This window comes from Trachinotus anak, unplaced genomic scaffold (assembly GCF_046630095.1).
Source record: "Trachinotus anak isolate AG129_WGS33_773 ecotype Australia unplaced genomic scaffold, CSIRO_AGI_Tana_v1 ptg000005l, whole genome shotgun sequence".
Lineage (NCBI taxonomy): Eukaryota > Metazoa > Chordata > Actinopteri > Carangiformes > Carangidae > Trachinotus > Trachinotus anak.
The window spans coordinates 7,412,496-7,433,204 of NW_027273856.1; the positions used below are offsets into that span (position 1 = coordinate 7,412,496).

Here is a 20,709-nt window from a genome sequence, read left to right on the forward strand (position 1 = left end):
GAGCAGAGAGCCCCTCCAGTCCCGAACCAGTCTTCAACCAAAGCCCGTTTGTGTGCACCGACGTCTCCGAGGTTTATTCCGCTGACGGCCGAGACTCACAGTGAGCAGAGTGCCCGACAGGAGAGGAGGCTTCTACTTCCCATCGCTTTCAAAATAAAATGTCTCGACGGACACACACGAAGACATACTGAGGAGACCACTGGCAGACAGCAACCACTTTATACGGTAACCGCCACTTTTCAGGTTTTAACAGAGTTAACTGACCCTGACCATTACACAAAAAACACTTGTGCATCATCAGCCTCAGGTGGTGGAGGTTTTAAAAAGCCTCGTCACTGCCAGGTGTGTCTCTGCTGGAGAGAGAGAGGCGCTGACAGAGTCCACCGTGTTTTAAAGGACAAACTCCGTGCTTTAATTTGAAGTCAGGTTGGGTGTGTTTCCGGTCTTTTTTGTCTCAATGCTGTTACCTTGACACAGCAGCTTTTCTGAGTCTGACGTCACCCGGTGATGCTGAAAGAAAGGCATCCAGAGAAAAAGCAGCCGGCTCCTTTCTCCGCCTTTCTCCACATATCTACATGGACGTGTGTGTGTGTGTGTGTGTGTGTGTGTGTGTGTGTGTGTGTGTGTGTGTGTGTGTGTGTGTGTGAATGTTCTCCTGCCAGCTTGGTGTGATTTATAAGTACAGACTGTTAATGATAAACTGGGTGAAGTAAAGTTCACACAGTTTTTGAACATTCACCCTCCACCATGTTTCCACTGTTTGTTTGTTTGTTTGTTTGTTTGTTTGTCAGCAGGATTACTCAAAAAGTACAGAGCTGATTTGTTAGGGGGATGGGTCATGGTCCAGGGAAGAACCCATTAAAGTTCGGTTCTGAGATCCAGGACTCTCTTATCACTTTCCTCAACACTGACTGAACATGTGTCAACAGTTCTGTTGAGATCATGTTTGGATGTTGGAGTAAAAAATCAGACACATCTGAGATCTGGGAGTTTGTACAGTTCAGTGCAGGTCTTGGATCTGACAGGTTCTGACAGGTTCTGGTTCTGACAGGTTCTGGTTCTGACAGGTCGTGGTTCTGACAGGTTCTGGTTCTGACAGGTTCTGGTTCTGACAGGTTCTGGTTCTGACAGGTTCTGGTTCTGAGTTCTGTTCTGGTGGTAGTTGTTCAGTGTGCTGGTGCAGTGTGATCTGCTGGAATGTGAGTTTTCTCACTCATCCTGTTCTTCTGTGAAGGGTGTGAACAGACACACGTGTACACATGTGTCAAGAGCTTCTCAACATGTTCAAACACACACACACACACACACACACACACACACACACGTGTCACTAGTTACTTTGAAGATTTTACATTAAATACATCATATGACAGGTTTATGAGACACATCAATAACGGTGTAGTTGTGTGTAGTTGTGTCGTCTGTGTGTAGTTGTGTGTAGTTGTGATCCTCCTTTTCATGATTGTCAGATTGTGTTGTTCCACTGTGAAGAACACAGAGCTGAACTCAGTCATGGTTCTCTGACCCAGAAAACAAGGTTCTGACAGAACATTTACTTGTTATTCAGTATTTTTACATCGTGGTACTGGGATCTGAGTTATTCCTCCACCTCTGGCGACTGGCCACCAGCATGACCTGGTAACTCAGAGTCCTTTCATCTCACCTCTGAGCCTGACAGACAGACAGCTCATGAATGTGGAGCAGTGAGCTGAAACAGTTAGTGTCAGACTTGTTTGGTCAGTGACAGCTTCCCAGCAGACACTGGGTCAGTGTTCAGAAAGCTGAATGGACTTCAGCTCTAACCAGCTTTTAAACTGGAGTTAATGAGATTTACCTGGAGCCTGCTGACAGTGTGTGGGTCAGAGAATGAAAACTGAAGAGGCTGTGGTGAAGGTCTGAGGCTCTGAGGATTCAGAGTTCATCTGCTGCACAGAGAGACAAACGTATGATTTCAGACCTTGAGCTACAGATTGAAAACTGAACCACAAGGTAAAGCCCCAGTGACAGGGGCTCTGGGAAAGTTTCCACCCTTTAAGGTGGACCTCCATCAACTGGACTTGGGGGCACCAGTGGTTCTGAGAGGAAGTGATAAAGTGGGATGATTAATGTCGGAATGAAAGGATTAAAGTCTGCAGAGCAGGAGGAAAGCAGAGAGGAACAGGTCTCACACTCACAGTCTCTGACTCAGAGACTGTGAGAGCAGGGAGGGACCCGTCTCTGGGTCACAGAGCTATTACAGACAGTTTATGTTCACAATTATTTCACAAGTGTTTTCTTCACATGCTGAGCACATGTTTTGCAGCGTGTGATCCGGGCTTTGTTATTCATGTACACGCACTGGATGTGAGGCCCTGACGTCCTCACAGCCTGGGAGCAGTGAGTGTGTGCAGCAGGAGGCAGCTCTGACCCAGAAAACAAGGTTCTGACAGAACATTTACTTGTTATTCAGTATTTTTACATCGTGGTACTGGGATCTGAGTTATTCCTCCACCTCTGGCGACTGGCCACCAGCATGACCTGGTAACTCAGAGTCCTTTCATCTCACCTCTGAGCCTGACAGACAGACAGCTCATGAATGTGGAGCAGTGAGCTGAAACAGTTAGTGTCAGACTTGTTTGGTCAGTGACAGCTTCCCAGCAGACACTGGGTCAGTGTTCAGAAAGCTGAATGGACTTCAGCTCTAACCAGCTTTTAAACTGGAGTTAATGAGATTTACCTGGAGCCTGCTGACAGTGTGTGGGTCAGAGAATGAAAACTGAAGAGGCTGTGGTGAAGGTCTGAGGCTCTGAGGATTCAGAGTTCATCTGCTGCACAGAGAGACAAACGTATGATTTCAGACCTTGAGCTACAGATTGAAAACTGAACCACAAGGTAAAGCCCCAGTGACAGGGGCTCTGGGAAAGTTTCCACCCTTTAAGGTGGACCTCCATCAACTGGACTTGGGGGCACCAGTGGTTCTGAGAGGAAGTGATAAAGTGGGATGATTAATGTCGGAATGAAAGGATTAAAGTCTGCAGAGCAGGAGGAAAGCAGAGAGGAACAGGTCTCACACTCACAGTCTCTGACTCAGAGACTGTGAGAGCAGGGAGGGACCCGTCTCTGGGTCACAGAGCTATTACAGACAGTTTATGTTCACAATTATTTCACAAGTGTTTTCTTCACATGCTGAGCACATGTTTTGCAGCGTGTGATCCGGGCTTTGTTATTCATGTACACGCACTGGATGTGAGGCCCTGACGTCCTCACAGCCTGGGAGCAGTGAGTGTGTGCAGCAGGAGGCAGCTCTGCCTCTAAATTTAGAAGCAAAGCTTCTAATCGGTCGACCGGTGCCTTTGTTAAGGAGGAAGCACCAGCTGCTCCTGACCAGCCTCACCCTCCTCCCCTCCTCACTCCCTCCATATGGCCCAAGCAAGAAAATAGCACTGTGTCAAAAATACAAGGGGCTGCATGGTGTGCTGCTGCAGGTCCCAGTGAGGTCCAGAACATGAAGAAGTCCAGGTTGTATAGAACGAGGAGGACTTCACACCACTGATCTGTTTCCTACCACAGAACCTCTGGACGATGTACCTGTGGATGTATCTGATGGTCAACACGATGCCTGGTGATGTTCAAATGTGCTGCAGGCACAGTTACTGCAGGTTAATTTGTTTGCTGGACAGGTGTATGGTTTTTACCTGAGCTCTCTAAAGGGCACTGCACAAACACCCCAGCAGGCAGGAAGCTGGCCACCAACGTCATCAGATGTTGGTATCTGGTTGAATGTTGGTTGTTGGTTGTGTCTAATGCCAACATTAATTTGACGTAGAACACTGTCAACAGCTGACGTTGATGTTTTGTTAGTTTTGAGTCGTGTTGTTCAGGAACCAAAATCCAACGTCTCCCAAATGTCTCGTGTTAAAGTAACCCAAAGTAAACCCAACCTCTACTAAACATCAGCTGAACATCACAGCGTCAGTGAGTGAATGTTGGGTTTTAATGTGAACACGATTTTCATTTCCAACCAAAACGTAACCTCGGTCTGACGTTAGCGTCGTCAGAGTCAAACGTCTTTCTGACGTTGCTGACATCTGGTGTCAGGAGGGACATGAAGACCAACAACACTGACACTGAGTAGATCACCACAAATCTACATTCACACACATCTACATTAAAACCACACTTTGCTGCTGTCTCCAGTCTAAGGCCATCCTCTCCTTCACAGTTTACACATGGACTCATCTGTAAGTTAAATGGTTTATTGGTATATTAGTGACATATGTGCATTATTCTTATTATTTCTTCATTATTATTATTGAACTGCCAAATACGACACATCTGCCTGTTCCTTGGAGCTTGGTGAGGGATGTGTTTAACTGTTTGTATAGCTGAGTGTACGTTCACGGGCACAACACTTAGTGAGCACAGAGCAAGTTCAGAAGCAGATGAAATCACCTGTATTTGTTTAAACCTTTGCAGTGTCCCACTTCATGTTACCATGTGTGTTTCATGTCCGTCTGCCTGCCGGTGAGTTTAAGGTGGAGAGAATGTGACTGGGGCCATGCCACAGACAAACAACCAGCACTGTAAAATGTTGTGTGAGTGCACACTGGAAAATCCCAACCTGATCATTAATGAAACTAGGGTCAGTGGTTAGTGTTGGACAAACAAACAGCTGAGCCACAGAGACTTCAGCAGCAGGAGGTCGACGGTCTGCGGTGCTTAATGGTGGTAACACGGTGATCTTTCCACATGTGTGTTCGTGACTGACAGAGGACGAAACCAGCTTCACAAACACACAAGACACAGTTTATTTTCTATTGTTCCATAAAATGAGTTGATCATTGTGTTTTCAGGAAATAGGAAATGGTGTCAGTCTTTGTAACACTGTTTCCTGTCATTTGTTAAAGATTAGTTGAATATCAACCTGACAGGTTGATTGATGGTTTGCTACTGTGTGTATGTCCATGGCATCTAGTGTAACCTTGTATGGTTAAGTGAGGGAGTCACAGCAAACACACCTGAACCACAGAAAACACACCTTAGCCAGGTCCACTCAACCATTTGCTGTAGCTCTGAATAACCGTCCAATCAGAAGAGTCACACCACATACCACACCAGCACACTCCACACCTGAGAAACAAGGTGTGGAGTGTGCTGGTGAAATGTCAGCATGGGACACTACAGTCACACAGTACACACTGTACACACAGTACTACGATACTACAATACACACAATACTACAGTACTACAGGACTACACTTTCACTGACCTTCATCATCACTGACCTTCATCATCACTGACCCTCGTCACTGACCTTCATCATCACTGACCTTCATCATCACTGACCTTTGTCATCACTGACCCTTGTCACTGACCTTCATCATCACTGACCCTTGTCATTGACCTTCATTATCACTGACCTTCATCATCACTGACCTTCGTCATCACTGACCTTCATCATCACTGACCCTCGTCACTGACCTTCATCATCACTGACCTTCGTCATTGACCTTCATCATCACTCATCTTCATTATCACTGACCTTCCTCTTCACTGAACTTCACCTTCACTCACCGTCATCATCACTACCTGTTGTATATATCTAACCCTTCCTCAGGGAGTCATGGCTCCCGGTGCAGTTTTCACAGTCCTCAGTTTTGTCTCTGTGTCATGAAACAGGTGAGACAGCTCCACCTAGTGGCTCCACCTGTTGCTACAACAGTGCTGGTGCTGGATGCAGAGTCTGGTTCCAGCAGGTATGACGAGTATGAGGACGTCTGTCCTGATGATCACTCAGCTCCTGTTTGACCCTGAACTGTCTCAGGTGTGTGTTGACCATAGTTGTCATGTTGAAACACCAAGAATCGTCACTGTAATGGTGCTGTCACGTTTTCATTTCTCAAACATTACTGAATAAATAAAAACACAAATAAAAGATTTGTTTCACGACAGAGAATGAAGAGGAACAATAATCTGATCAATGTTGTGATTGATCGCTGACAAACTGATGAGGTGTCAGTGAAGCAGCTGAAACAGGCTGATCACATGAACGGTGACATGTCTGAGGTGTTTCTACAACTACTGCCAGATCAATAAGTTCCTACACGTGAGGAACAAAGTTATCTTATGAATGCATTTATTTTTATTTTGGGCTGTAACCATCAAGTAAACAGGAATATAATATTCTCATGCACCATGTGAGTCAACAGAGAGTAATTATTATTTTGTTCGATTTTTTACACAAGTTGCTTTTTGTAAACATTGATATCTTTTTTTCGAAATGTTTGTATATTAATACAGGTTATTTCACTCATGTTTGGTTAAACAGTAACTTGACAGTTTGAATAGTACAGTGTGAAACTCAACAATGAACCTCCCAGTTACAAATCCTACCTGACTACCCCCCCCCCCCCTCCCCCCCCCCTCTGGTGACTCATCCAGTAACCTGGTGTACTAGGTTAAACCTGGTCCAGTCAGGCCGGGTTAATGCTGCAGGATCAGTCAAACAAGATTACTCTAAACTGTTGGACAATAAGCCGACAAGTGCTCTGAGAACCCCACGGGCTGTACAGCAGCACACAAACAGCCCCCGGGCAGGTGAACATGAAGTGGTCTGGATCTGGTCTGGGCTGCGTGTGAGTCCACCCTTCCTCTGTCCCTCTTCACCCTGTGAAGAGGGACAGAGGAAGGGTGGAGGACTAACCTACAGTGACTGAAGTGTCTCTTTAGAAAATGATGGAGGAATTCGTTTTTCCATTAATGAGCTGCTGTTTATAATTAAGAAAACTTTCATACAAAATGAAGGTGACACACTAGTCAAGGACGTTTCATTTTTATTGATACGTTTCTTTGTATTATTTCATTAATTATTTTTGTCATTTGAATGACGTGACATTTCTAGTTAAGATCTGATCTGGAATCACTTTGTTAACTTCAGTCTTTAGTTATTACATCAGTGGCTCCGTGTGTGTCGGAGTCACATTTAGGTTAGATCCGTTTATTTTACCGGACATAATTTGACTTTTATGTTGAAAGGAAACGTTTTATTGTTTGTTGTTTTTTTTTTTTTTTTTTTTTTTGGTTTTTATTCAAATCTGTTCCTCAGTGTAAATGTTCACTCACCTGGTTCTAGATGTGGACCGACGACACACTCCGGTCCAGCAGCGGCTGATCGAGTCCGTTAAAGTCCCGGTTTGTGGCTCAACAACGGGGCGCAACTGCAGACATCAGACCGTGTCCCGATGGTCCCAGGGGCCGGCAGCAGAGAGGGTGACGGTGTGTCATCAGTCCCGCCTGTAGTCGACCTGGAGTCGGCCTGGAGTCCGCCTCAGTCCTCTTGTTGTCCTCCTGCTGTCCTTCTCGTCCTCACCTCCCTGTCTGTGAGTCATGTCTGCCTCCCACCCAGGGGCCAGGAGGCAGAACTGGAGGTGCAGCCAGAGGGACGTCCGGCTGATGAAGCTTGTGGTTTATTACTTCAATACCAAAGGTTTATCATTGTTTTGGCGAGCAGTGGAATAAGTGGGTAAAACTGGGCATTAACAATTAGAATTAATTAAATTATTAAATGATTATTATTAAATAAAAACACTGGTGTCTGTGATTCAAACCTCTGATCTGAACCTTCTTGCTGTCATTGTTCTCTAACTGCAGGAAAACTGAATGAGCCGCTCACAGTCAGTGTGAGACACTGAAAAATAATGTATCATTTAAAAATATTTATTTCTTTATTGTATGTATTATGGACTGTGTCTGGCTAAATATAATTTTAATGTAATATTTTTTTGTAGTACTGAAAAAATAATTTTACTGAGGAGTCACACTCACAACAAACTTATCATGTCATTTACCACCGGACAGACTGTAATGAGAGGTGGTTTGTTGTTGTGATGCCAGGAGGTGGCAGTGTAACACCAGTGTAATACCACAGACACAAGGTGAAAACCGGAGAAGAGAAAAAACGTGGAAAACATACACACACACACACACGCACACAAAATAACAACAATACTAGTACCACGATGATAGACGCACATCGTGACATGACAATTGTTGTGAAGAAGGTAAACGCCCCCATTTGGCCTACCAAGCTGCGATGGCCGAGTGGTTAAGGCGTTGGACTTGAAATCCAATGGGATCTTCCCGCGCAGGTTCGAACCCTGCTCGCAGCGAAATTATTTCGTTTTTAAAACACCGTTTTAACACGTAAAAACACGACGGCGATCAAAACCGGAAGCCTCCGCTCTTCGGGAAACCCCAGAGGTCAACATGGGAAGGACGTTTTTGTGTTTTATTTCCTCTGTAAAGTTAAGAAATGTAACACTATAGCGGAAGCATTTGCAAAAGTTTACAGTGTTCAGCGTAAAGTGCCGGTTAAACACCATTAGATACAACTGCTACGCCAAAAGACGGCCAAGTACTTTCAAAAGGCACCGCTGGGATTCGAACCCAGGATCTCCTGTTTACTAGACAGGCGCTTTAACCAACTAAGCCACGGCGCCATCTGACCTCATCGCACTAGTCTTTCGTATTTATTGTTTGCCCAAATTTTGGTGTTTTGATTGTGAATGATACAGTTTAACTGTGTAGGTAAGTTTCTGTAATAGTTTTTTTTTTTTCTTTTAATCACCACGGATGTAGTTGCTTTATTTTGGCAAGGAGCGGGTTTTCTTTCCGGAAACGCGGGTTTCATGTCTTCTATTTGAATGGCAGTGTGTTTTTGTATTTCATCACGACTCTCGATTAAAATCATGTCGAACGTAATTCGGCTCATTTTTTCAAACATGAATGTCTCTGTGTAATCCAAGCTAGTTATAACTTTGTTTATCACACAGTATTCGGCTCACGATGCTTTTTCAGTCACAGGTTGAGGTTAGTTGTGGAGGTTTAATGCTCTAGCGTCAATAGTCATTTAACGTCTGAACTGTTTTCATTGTTTCTGCATTTCTCAGTTGTTTTGTTGTGTTGAACAGTTTTGTGTGGTCTGACCAACAGTCAATAGCAAAGCATATTTAGTTTACAATATCAAACTGTTTTGTTTGACAGTGACTAAATAGATTATCAAGATTGGTTACAATTACTTTGTTGATTACTAATCAATTGACTGACTAATATTGTATATGTTTGTGGATACAATATGTACTGTGTATTTACTCTAACTTCCATTTACTGTTAATTTGTTTTATAAATTATCTATTTGGACAATTTTGATTTTGTGTTTAATTATTCTGAATCCAGATGTGTTATAGGGGTAGTGAGCAATAGAAAATAGAATAATGTAAATAAAATAATTTATATTCATATGGCCAGCGGCAAGCACATCTGTTCAATAACCTTCCATTCATCTTCCTATAGGCCTATCATAAGACTGTAGAGTAATATTTGAAAATTAGTTTTTGCATAATTATTTAAAGGTGTAGAAAGTGCTTTAATTTAAAACACTTTGTGTTGTTTCCTGCATGAATTGTGCTGTAGAAATAACACTAATATTAATTATGATTTTATTGTTATTATTAAGTTCAATTACACTTATAATGAATAGAACGATGCGAATGTAGTCAGAAATGATAAGGTCTTATTTTCATCCTAAAAATGATAATGATAATGATAATCATAATGTGTCAAAAAATCTGTCATCATTTTAACTTTGAATGTTCTGAAGGGTTACATGTGATACTTTAACGTTTCTTGTGTATTATGCACACAAGTCTTCTTGATGGTCCACAACAACTATAGGGCTTCATGTGATAGAGAATACACAATTACACAGTCTTTTCAAAAGACTTTTTAACTTCTCATAGCAGACAGAACTGAATGTGATGGCTGATGGGATGAATGGCTCGCAGTACATGTTCTGCAGTAACTTATATATATATATATATATATATATATATGTATATATATATGTGTGTGTGTGTGTGTGTGTGTGTGTATGTATGTATGTATGTATATATATGTATATATATATATGTATATATGTATATATGCACACCACACACACACACCCATATATATATATATATATATATATATATATATATATATATATATATATATATATATATACACAACGTGTGTGTGTGTGTGCATGCACATCACATACATATTTTCTCCTGTGTGTAACTTTCTTTCTCCATGAGTTACTTCCTATTACTAATCATCCAGACCACCAGGCCCCCTCAGCTTCCTCCTCTCTAACCACAGACAGTCTCTATTAGTGGAGCACTCACTGTCTGGAATGAACACTATGTCCACTCTCTGTTAATACTGTCAAAGTCTGAAACTGAGTCAGGACCAGCATCAAACATGTGTCACCAAAATATTTTGGTTGGGGCTACAAAAAAACTGAACACAATCCAGTAAGAGTGGAAAAATAAATGAGTCTCATGGAAAAAAGGGTTGGTCTGTCCCTGTCCACAGCAGACCCACATGACACTTCACTCATGATGTTAATTACTATTGATCTAAATATCATGAGAAACTGTTAATTTATGTACGTGATGCAGGTTCATACAAAGCCTCTGTCACATCCAGTGATTTGAATCTGGGCTTTTTGTGTCAGAAGCATATTTGCACTGGGCACCTGTCAACGTTCCAGGGCCTCCCTCCTCCTCCTCCTCCTCCTCCTCCTCCTCCTCCTGCTTCTCTGTAACTGATGATCTCTGCAGGCTCTTGGTTCCTGGTTCCTTCTACACATCTCTTTCTCTCTGTTGCTCAGATGAACTGGGAGGAGGGAGAGTTGAGAAAGTAGCATGTGTGTCACAGAGGGAGCTCCTCAAGAAAAGTGCTGCATGGGAACATGACTAAGATTTTATAAATAATGGAGCTTTGTGAGGCTGACGGCAGTTTTTCCATGACATTCATGGGAAACAAGTGTGAACCCTGCAGTAACGGTGGGCTGAGTTAACATGTCCTCTACACCCACGCATGATGGTTAACCAGGGTCTGTGCACCACTTATCACACAGACCATCTCTTTCTGTTATTACCAGAGGTGTGTGGTGTTTGTTGAGCTCGTACTGACGCCTCAGGTGGACAGGACCTTCACCAGTTTACAGGGGATGATGGGAAACTCAGCAGAGGAAAGTTGACTGGGGTTGAAGGGGCATGTTTGCCATAGTACTGTGAGGAGTGACTCACTGTAAGGAGGCGTATGTAAGGCTTTATTATTGGAGCTGACCCTCACTTTTAAAATGAGTTCAGCTTCAATTTAAATGAAACACAGTCTGTGCTGCTCAGTGTACATATATACTATAATACATGTACACAATAATACATGTACACAATAATACATATACACTGTAACACATATACACTATAATGAATATACACTGTAACAAATATACACTGCAACACATATACACTGTAACAAATATACACTGTAATAAATATATATTGTAACACATATACACTATAATACAGATACACACACACAACACACACACACACACACACACACACACACACACACACACACACACATATATATATATATATATATATATATATATATATATGATACATCATAGTATAGTATCAGTACTCTGAGCTGACTGGAAGTTTATTACCTATGCTTCTGTAACACAGCCTGGTTAAACCTGACTGAAGCCCAGATTTATCTGGTTAACCATCTCATCTCACTCTGAGATACAGGCCTCATCAGGTCTGTCTGGTTGCCATGGTTTAAACCCACTGGGTTTAAGGACAGACTTCACACCGCCATCTTGAATCAGTTTGTTTTGTCTCCTCGTTCAGATGCAGCAAGACGCTGACGGGAAGTGTTATCAAGGATCTGGGAGATGAAGGTGCACCCTTTGACTCAGGCCCTGATGGGTGGGACACCTGTGGCCACCAGAGACAGTGAGTCAGTCTGCTCTGCAGGTAGGAAGGTGGGGTGGAGGTTAGTCACTGTTTAAATGTTGTATCCTGCTGTGTTTGAAGCAGAATGAGTTAATCAACACTAATGTGTCCACTTTACTAATTTCACCATCTGTTCAAGTCCACCAGGGTCTGCAGAGACCCCTTCGTGGAAATCCACATGACGCCTAAACTTTACAGCTGAACGCACAAACTGACACTGAGCTGTCTGTGCAGACTCCAGTTGTGTGTTTGTAGGTGTGTGTGTGTATGTGTGCATGTGTCTGTGTCCACCTCAGTGCTGAAGTAGGGTCAAAGGTGAAGAGTCTGCACAGTCAGTGGTGCTTTGAGATAAATGCTAATGTGAACATATTAACAATGTTAACATCCTTGATGGATAACTTAGCTTAGCATGTTAGCATGCTAGCATTTGTAATTGCAGCAAACAGAAGTCCAGTTCAGGCTGATGGAATGAGAGTAGTTTATGTGATTATAAATATATAAACATATTGTCCAAACTGAAACACATCAGTCAGCCGACTGAAGTGTTTCAATCAGCTGACTGGCTCTGCTTCACCAGCTGAAGACTTTCTGCTGCGGGACAACAGGAGATGCCAACCAACACACCAAGAGTCTCTTCACCGTGTGGTTGTCTCAGATCACTATAAAGGTCCAGATCAGAAAATCAAACCGTGGGTCTGTAACAGTTTTGAAGATGCTGGTTGTCATATCGGTCACCGGACAAGAAGAAGCTATTATGGGCTGTTTTTAAAGGCAGTGACCTGTGACCTTGTTGTCCTGGTTGGAGGAGTTTCTGAACAGATGTCTTCCTGCATCTGAACTGAGTTCATTCTCTTCCTTAGAAATTACAGCTTGGAAAAAAAAGTCTCAACACAAAGACCAACTTACCTGAAAAGACAAGTGAGCTGGACCTGGGCCTTGTTTCTATTAACTCACAGCAGAATATTTGAGAGTCTAAGAACTAATGAGCCCCAGGAACAAAATTTCCTTTATATTGATGTTTGTGCTCAACATCATCTGAACAACCTTCAGACAGAACTGTAGGTTCCTCGAAGTGTTTTTGTTCTTCTAAAGAGATAAGGGAAGGAACAACATCACAATACGCAGGTTCTTCCAGTTTTCAGTGATTCTACATTTCTCTCCTGGGATGCTGTGTCGTGACCAGAACATCCAAGGATAGATCCAGTCTAGATCCAGTCTGGATCTGGTCTAGTTCCAGACCGGAGCCAAGATACTGAGAGATCTGTGTTAGTTATCAGTGAAATCACTGCAGCTCTTATCTGGATGCTTCAGTGTGATGTGTTCCAGACTCAGTGGTGTCTCAGATTATGGGTGGTCAACAACTTGCCCAGGTTATATAACTGTGCAAGTCAAGTTGTTTGATTAATACAAGTGTGTTCATGAAGGCAGCACACCAGGTTTGTGTCTGTACATTCAGTCTGGTTCAGCATAACCTCACCCACTGACTCACTGTAACCACATGCAGGTAAACACAGGCCAAACAGTTTCCCTTCCTTTGAACTCAGACTTTTAACTGATTCAGATGTTTCAGCAGATTCTGCTCAGAGTAACACAAACGTTATGTAACGGCCTGTTTCCATTGTCCTGGGGGGCGGGGGTCTTCTTCAAATAATTATCTGCTATGTAACAATAACAAACTGGGGCAAATATAGATATTAAAATTGTTGGTGTTCTTGTGTTCCTCCTTTGAAACGATCACACACCTTCCTCAGTGGGTTTAAACCTGGAGGAAAACCTGAATGGAAAAAGGGGATTTGAGCTCAAAAGTGTGTTAAACTAATATCTCCTTAAAAAAGTTGCTGACACAGACTGGTGGGGAATGTTAGAACTAAATGTCTGTTGGATGCCGATAAATCATGCCGATGATCAAAGTAATGTTTCTTTAAATTCATCATTTTAGTTTGTTTTAGCTGACAGATGCTGAGTCGGCTGCTGACCACCTGAATTAAATTAACCAAAAGTAAACAGAAGCAGAGTTATACATAGAAATGTCTGACAGTCTCTCCTGAAAAAGACTGAGGACCCGCACTAGGCTGGTTCAAGTCAGACTTATCAGACAGATTCAGATCAGATAATGACTCTTCTATTAACACTAAAGTCAGTCATGGTCTTCCACAAGGTTCAGTGCTAGGACCAATACATTTCACTTTTGTTAAGCAGACAAACTCACGTTATTGTACTTGGCACCAAACACCTCATAAATACATGATCTGATAACATACTGACTCTGGATGACACCACCTTGGCCTCCAGTGTCACAGTCAGAAACCTGGGGGTCATTTTTGATGAGGACATGTCCTTTACTTCACATATAAAACAAGTCTCTAGGACAGTCTTCTTCCACCTGACCATTATTGTGAAAATCAGAAATTTCCTGTCTCTAAAGGATGCTGAAAAAATAGTTCATGCATTTGTTACCTCTAGACTGGACTACTGTAACTCTTTATTATCAGGATGTCCCAGTAACTGATCCAAAACACTGCTGCTTCAGTCCCAAACCATGAGAAGAGACCACATCTGTCCTGTGTCAGCTTCATCACCTCCTGTAAATTCCTCCTCCTCACCTACAGAGACATTAAAGGTCAGACACCATTGTATCTTAAAGAGCTGATAGTTCCCTGTGATCCTACCAGGGCACTCTGGTCTCTAAAGACAGGTCTACTATGGTGGAAGTGTTGGGTTTCTGTGTAATACTGTAAGGTCTTGACCTGACTCTGTGAAAAGCCTCATAATGGTCATCTAAACAAATAAAATTCAGCTGAATTTAATTTAATGTAATATTTATTATTGGAGAAGCTAATTTGGATTTTACTATTAGTTTATTGATGTTTTTGAGGAAAGGTTTTGGCCTCATTTCAATGAACAAACTGAGGATTCACTTTCCATTATAAGTGATAAACTTTCACTATTCAATAAAATCATAGTTCTGTAGGAAAATCTTGCCTCATACTGGACAGTTGACTTTTACTCAACAGAATGAATAATGCTGCAGCACGCAGTCAGTCTTATCAAGAGTGAGTGTGTTGTTTTTCACATTCTTTCACTGAGTTAATCACCAGTCACAGCAGCAGGATTCCCCTCATCAGCAACAGACCCCCACTTTTACTTCCCTTTCTCCTTTATATAGCAACACTTTCATGATGACTGCGTTCCTCTGGAAACAGAGGAACTGCTGTTTGTTGATACTGGGCCTGATCTTCATGAGGCGCATGATTTAAAAACACTTCAGCAGACTCCCAATATCTGAGGTGAGAAATAACCAATGCAACTGCAGTATCTGCCGAGTCGTGTGTCTATAGTTGTTCAGGGTCCAGCACGTCTGGGAGAAATGACCAGAGACTGGTTTGATTTGTATCTCAGACAGAAGAACAGTAGTCTTAATGTAAAAGTAGGGCACCATGAATTTCATCCAATAGCAGTGCAGATATTTCAGTGAGGACTGATGTGGTGGACTGACAGCCCTTTAGAAATATACCAAACTTGGTCATCACTGAAACTAAAATCAAGTTAAACCAGAAATATTAAACCTACAGAAACTTGGTGACTACTTGCAGAACTTGCACTGTGGCTGATGAGATAACCAGTTACCTACCTACCCAAACTAACCTGGCTGCTGACTGGAGTATATGTTAACAGTTTTTTAAGAGGAGGGGGGTCCAGCAGATCAGGATTATATCAACTGGACGGTATGACACAGATATTGTTTCTCAAACTGTCCACTTGGTTTGTTTTTGGTCACTGACAGAACTCAGCTCATTGGTGTTCAGTTGAACTTGATTCCTAACTTAACCAAGAACAAATCCACGTAGAACATTGATCATATTGAAATGACTTGGTCCTAATTTCTGCCTCTTCACGTCAGTCTTTAACCACAACACCATCTTTCCCTGACCTCAACGAAGGCGTGACAAATCAACAGTCTCATCCGTCCAACCACTGTCAGCTCACCACATAACAACGTTTTTCATGTCAAGTTCTGTCTCTTCTCTGTTTGCAGACACCAAACCAAACATGGTCTGAACATTTGAAGACAGTGAGTGATGTTGTGACAGAATTCCTGTCACAACATGGAGATAATGATGCTGCACTGACACTACCTCAGTACTATTCCACTGAGTCAGTCTTTTTTTTTCCCAACATACCATGGTCTTAGAATGTTCAAGATAAATAAGATAACCTTTCCCCTCTCTCTCTGCTGGGGAGTCAGGAAGTGTGACTGTCTCTGCCCATTGATTCACTTCCTGTTTTTAATCCCATGAGGCATCTCCTGTTGTCTAATGGGACATGACAATACCTGACAGACCCAGACTCTTCCTGTTTGTTCCTCATCACTCACTGAGGGGTCTGATGCCTCTGATGAAAACATGTCAGAGCATCTTCCATAATGACTGTCCTCACAGTTGCTCCAGAGTCTGATAAAGTCTGACACAGTCAATATTCCTGTCCTGTACACTGTTATGACAAAAAGACCCTTTAGGAACTTTTGGAGGTTCTTCAATTTGAAACTGTGGAAGAACCTCTTAAGGTGCTTTGAAGAACCTTTCAAGAAGAGGTTCTTCAAAGAACCTGCACTTAAGGTTAGTTGAAGAAACTTTTGAAGCTCTTTGAGGAACCTTTTTAAAAGTGCTGTAATAATGATAATGATAATGATATGATAACAATGATTCATTGTTATCGTTATTATTATTATCTTATTATATTATTATTATATTACAGTTACAGATGATGGTGAAACAGCAGATATCTTTAAGCAAGGTTTTATTGACATATTAAACTTGAAGTACAAAAATACTGATAGAGTGCAGCATTTATCATTTTCAAAAATAAATACATTTTAAAAATATTTTACAAGAATTAACATTGTATATATATAAGTGTGTGGTGTCAATAAATATATTACTCCAACAGTTCAATTCATCAAATATATGCATGCATTAAAATAATCATATGCTGAAAATGGATGTGTATTAATATTGGTATAACTTCAATTCATTTTCATTTCATTTCATTTCTGTTCATTTATCACTTGCAACATTTAGAGTAAGATATTGACCATTTTAATGATCCCTATTGGAACTTTATCATTTGATTTTATTCCAAACATGACCCGTATAAACATTAGAGTCTTCTTTACAGACTCTGCATATCTAACTCAAAAAATAAAATAGATCCCCAGTAGGACATCAACTCCCATTGAAATGTCATCCGCCTTTGCAATGTCCGCTCCTTCCATGTAAAGGGAAATGTCACATTTGGAACTGAAGGGGGTCCCGCTCACTAGCAGCACGGGTGCAGGAGCCTTGACTGCCTGTAAAGCACACAACCAATCCAGTATATGACATTTACACTGTGGTGTTGAAGCACTCTGTTTCATTTAACTGACTGCAGTGGCAGCTTAGTGCTGTTTCTACTGCATATTAATCTTATGTAGGTCAGATTAGATACCAAGTTCTACATAATACCATTATATTGCACTTAAAGGTTCAGCCGATAAATAAATAAACTTTTTGCCATATTTGCTTACTTGTAAGTTTGTTTTTACTGAAACGGAAATAAAAACATGTCATCCTTACTTTAAAGAGTGACATGTCAGTGTTTTCCAATCCGATGTCCCTGTCAGCACAAGTAGTGTCTTCAAACTGGAACCTGAAGGATTATTTGACAGTTTCTTGTTCCTGTCCCATAAAAATGCAGAAAAACCTATTCATGCTTTGATTTCTAATAGATTAGATATTTTACTGCTCTGTTTACTGCTCATCTGAAGCAGACATCAGTTTATTATGTGGACTTTAACTAAAACAAAGAAGAAAGAGTGTATTACTCTGCATGTAGCTTCACTCCACTGGCTCCCAGTATCCTTTTTAAATTTTTAAATACATACCCTTTTATACACATGAAAACAGGCAGTGCAGTTTTTTTAAAACTATAACCTAAACCACAGCTGAAAATTTATTTATTTAATTTTAATTTATGTTACTTTAATTAATTCTCTCATATTTTATGATTCTTACTGGTTTCTGTTTTTATTTTCTCTTACACATTTTATCATCTGCTGCCTTTCTATTGTCTAATTCCATTGTCCTACTATTCACCCTTAATTTGTAACCCTTTAACATGTATGAAGGCTGATTAATAAAACTGGAAACTTTTTAGGAAATGTGACCTCCACATCCACTCTGACCTCCACCTCCATCATGACCTCCACCTCCACCCTGACCTCCATATCCACCATGACCTCCACCTCCACCCTGGTAACAGCAGTTTACAGGACATCTCATTAACGTCTGTCCCACTTAAGACAAAGTAGAAGCCAAACTTCTCTGTTTCATGTTCTCTGCAACTGTTTGTCATCACTTGTTTTCATGTTATCTGTAAAACATTCAGTAATCTGTAAGAAGAGATGATGTTTCACTGCTGATACGTAACAAAAACCAGTTTAGACCAGTTCAGACTGGTCTGATGAGTCACTCCACAACCACTGTCCATTCAAACACTCAACCCTAACCTTCCATCTCCTAACCGTAACCTACCTACCTAAAGGTCAAAAGGTCGTGTTTGAGACAGTGCCCACACCGTGTTCTACAACCTGACTGGAAACCTCATATTCCTGGGAAGTGTGGAGGATTCCTCTGAGTCATTCATGACAGAAAAAAATGTGGGAAAAGTTTCTCAGAACAGTTTCTATGGAAACTGGTGTTTCAGTGGCTGTGGTTCCATGAACCAGATGTTTCCTCTTCATGTGTAAAGAGTGTTGGAGCCCATTCAGAACCTTAACCACAGTCAGAATAATAAAAATGTTTATATGATGTTACATAACATTCACTGTAACACAGAGACAGACAAAGTGTTTTAATGAAGGGCACAGACAGAGAAACCGAGGCTCAGACCTGTCTGAACAGTTTGATCCAGTCACAGGAAACAACACTGATGACAGCTTTGCATCCTCCTCATTCACCTGCAGATGAGAGGAGAGGGGGCGGAGTCTCAGCAGCAGGTGGAAGATGTTTCTAATTGAGGTGAACCTGGGTTATGTCTGGATGAAACAACCAGTCAGACCTGAACCTTGTGTGCGTCATGGCCAACAGAGCAGGACCTGCCTACGTTACCTGTGCTACCCTAAATCTGACGCTGGGGAAGCGACATGAAAGGAAGGAAGAGGAGTAAGAGTAGTAAGAAGAGGCCACAGAGCTATAGGCGTCTGAAAGATCCCCAACCCAGGAACCAGTGAGCCAGAAAGGGTAACGTTCAAGAGCACTGTTCTCTACCACACCTCTACAACTGCCCATGTGTGCAGCCCCTTGTTGATGATTGGTTGGTTTGGTAAGCCCACAGGTCAATCAATACTATTAGTCCTTCACCTTCAGCAATCAAATAACCAATAATCAATGTGCAAAAGTGCAAATATACAACAATAAATTCTAATGTAAACTTTCCTGTAGATTTACCCACAGCTCCCCCTACAGGGCTGAGCATCATGTTACCTGTCATGTTACCTGGCAACCAGGCAAGAAAGATTTTTCACAACCTGGCAACCCAGTAGTCTCAAACCTTCTGTCCACCACAGAGTCAGTGAAGGCAGCAGCAGGTAACAACCACTACTGTAAGTCTGCGTGTGATGTTGTGTGCTGTCTTGGCAACAGCTGAATCCCATGTTCCTGATGCCCACACAGAGAACTGAGTGGGTGGTGCAGTTTCCATTCACAGCCTTATATGGAATGTACCAAATCCTGTGGGATTGTGGGGGTTTTGCCGAGTAATAGTTAAGAGATGTGTTGATGCATCAGTGTATTTTAGGAAACATTGTGTAAACTAACATTGGATAACATGCGAAGACAACAGTGAAACAAAAGGAGTAAAGAGCTCCTGGGCCATCACTCAGCTGTGAACAGCAGCTTCTCAGAGTGTGATTTAACGAGGCAGAGAAACAGTCATTAAGTCTCAGTCCACAGCTGAGTCTTTAAATGCTCCTCACAGACATGAAAGGCAGAACACAGTGACATCAGTCAAGGTCCTCAAACGTCTCAGTTTAAAAAAACTTAATCAACAGTTTCAGAAGGAAACACTGAACAAAAGAGAAAGACTTTATTTCATCTTCGTTGCATTGTCTTCATCTCTTGTCGACAAACAGGAGGCAGTGACCGTTTCTTGATAATTCATTCATGACATCACTGCTCCATGATTTACAACACTATGATGACATCTAAAATTAATAATGTACTGCAGACAGTAGAAATAAAACAGACAGAATAGATAGAACTAGAAGACAGTAGAAACACATCATTGATGTTTCTATGTTATTTACATCATGATCACAGGCGGCTGCTGTAATCTGATTTTTTGTTGTATTGTTCCTGTTTCATTAAAGTGAAAACAGAATCCCTGGGAGAAGACGCACCACAGCTCTGGTCTCATCAAAACCAGGACTTTGGTACTGGTTTCTAACAAGTGGCTTCAGTCAGGATTGTTGTGGGTCTGCCAGAGGCCTGATGTGAGTGTTAGCTCCATTCTGTGAACCACATGTTTGGTGAGTGGTGTCATCAGGAATGTGGGTGTTTAGATGTGTCACCACCACAGTGAGATCTTCAGAGTCTGTGTGGTGTTGAAGCCTAATGACGACCAGGAGAGCCGGAGGACAGCTAATCAGGATCAACAGTCCACTGAAACAAGCTCAGTGGCTTCCTGCAGGTTCACAGATGTCTTACATAAAACTGGACTGTCTGGTCTGAAGGTACCGGAACCCTGACACCAGTTCCTGACTGGAGGAGGTGACAGCCACAGACAGATCCTCTGGAGAACGTTCACGGTTAAATGAAGTTAGAGAACCTGAAGTCTTTAA

General features: G+C 41.8%; 1 long non-coding RNA gene and 2 other non-coding genes across 3 annotated transcripts; 2 read left to right on the top strand and 1 right to left on the bottom strand.

The window, feature by feature from the left end:
• The first annotated feature begins 99 nt into the window (after positions 1–99).
• On the top strand, positions 100–7,579 carry LOC139621520 (uncharacterized). Its single transcript, XR_011691012.1, has 3 exons — positions 100–225; positions 5,659–5,803; positions 7,112–7,579. It is a non-coding gene; the product is annotated as an uncharacterized lncRNA (long non-coding RNA).
• Positions 7,580–8,065: 486 nt separating this feature from the next.
• On the top strand, positions 8,066–8,147 carry trnas-uga (transfer RNA serine (anticodon UGA)). Its single transcript has one exon. It is a non-coding gene; the product is annotated as a tRNA-Ser (tRNA).
• A 256-nt stretch (positions 8,148–8,403) lies between these two features.
• trnat-agu (transfer RNA threonine (anticodon AGU)) lies at positions 8,404–8,477 on the bottom strand. Its single transcript has one exon. It is a non-coding gene; the product is annotated as a tRNA-Thr (tRNA).
• Positions 8,478–20,709: the final 12,232 nt, after the last annotated feature.